Below are 1,301 nucleotides of genomic sequence, written 5' to 3' on the forward strand. Positions count from 1 at the left end.
TCATTTGGTAGTAGTTTTGGCACTGTGGGTAGGTGCTAAGTCCTGCTGGAAAAGAAAATCGACATCTCCATAAAGCTTGTCAGCAAATGGAAGCCTGAAGTGCTCTAAAATTTCCTGGTAGATGACTGCGCTGACTTTGGAGTTGACAAAACACAGTGGACCAACACCAGCAGATGACATGGCACCCCAAATTATCACAGACTGCAGAAACTTCACACTGAACTTCAAACACCTTGGATTCTGTGCCTCTCCACTCTTCCTCTAGACTCTTGGACCTTGATTTCCAAATGAAATGCAAAATTTACTTTCTTCTGAAAAGAGGACTTTGGACCACTGATCAGCAGTCCAGTTTTTTCTCTCCTTAGCCCAGGTAAGACACTTTTGACATTGTCTCTGGTTCAGGAGTGGCTTGATATTAGGAATGTGACAGTTGTAGCTCCTTTCTTGAAGATGTCTGTGTGTGGTGGCTCTTGATGCACTGATACCAGCCTCAGTCCACTCCTTGTGAAGCTCTCCAAAGTTCTTGAATCAAATTTCTTTGATAATCTTCCTAAGGCTGCAGTCATCCCTGTTGCTTGTGCACCTTTTCCAGCCAGCCTTTTCAGCAATGACCCTCTGTGGGTTATCCTCCTTGTGGAGGGTGTCGATGATTGTCTTCTGGACAACTATCAAGTCAGCAGTCTTCCCCATGATTGTGGTTGTGTGTACTGAACTAGACCAAGAGATACAGAGTATTTATGCTATTTTACTCAAACTCAAAATGAAATGAAATACTATAATATTTTGAGATTTTTTTTTGCGCTGTAGGTCATAATTATCAAAATTAAAATAGAAAATGCTTGAAACATTTTAGTTTACACATCATGAGTCTAGAATATATTAAAATTTCACTTTCTTAAATAACTGATGGAAAATATTGAATTTTTGCACAATATTCTAATTGTTTGAGATGCCCAAGTATATAGTAGGTTGGTTTACCTGATAAACTGTAGGTAGAAATTAACTGCATTCATACATGCATATGTTTTAAGATGGGACACAATATTTTATATATTAATCTCCCAGCAATATACATTTTTGTGTTTTCTTTAACACATTTTACTGTCATAAAAGGCTTAGTAGGTGTCCAATAATAACCAGTTGTGTAGAAAACACTAGATCATTTATCGATTTTGTACCAATAACACACACATACTGTGTCTATAAACATTGTATATGACTGATATAGTTTGCGCGCACGCGTGTTTGTGTCTATACAGTATACACATGTATGTACATATTTTAGACCATTATCATGTCAT

This window comes from Neoarius graeffei, chromosome 13, assembly GCF_027579695.1.
Source record: "Neoarius graeffei isolate fNeoGra1 chromosome 13, fNeoGra1.pri, whole genome shotgun sequence".
NCBI classification, from domain to species: domain Eukaryota; kingdom Metazoa; phylum Chordata; class Actinopteri; order Siluriformes; family Ariidae; genus Neoarius; species Neoarius graeffei.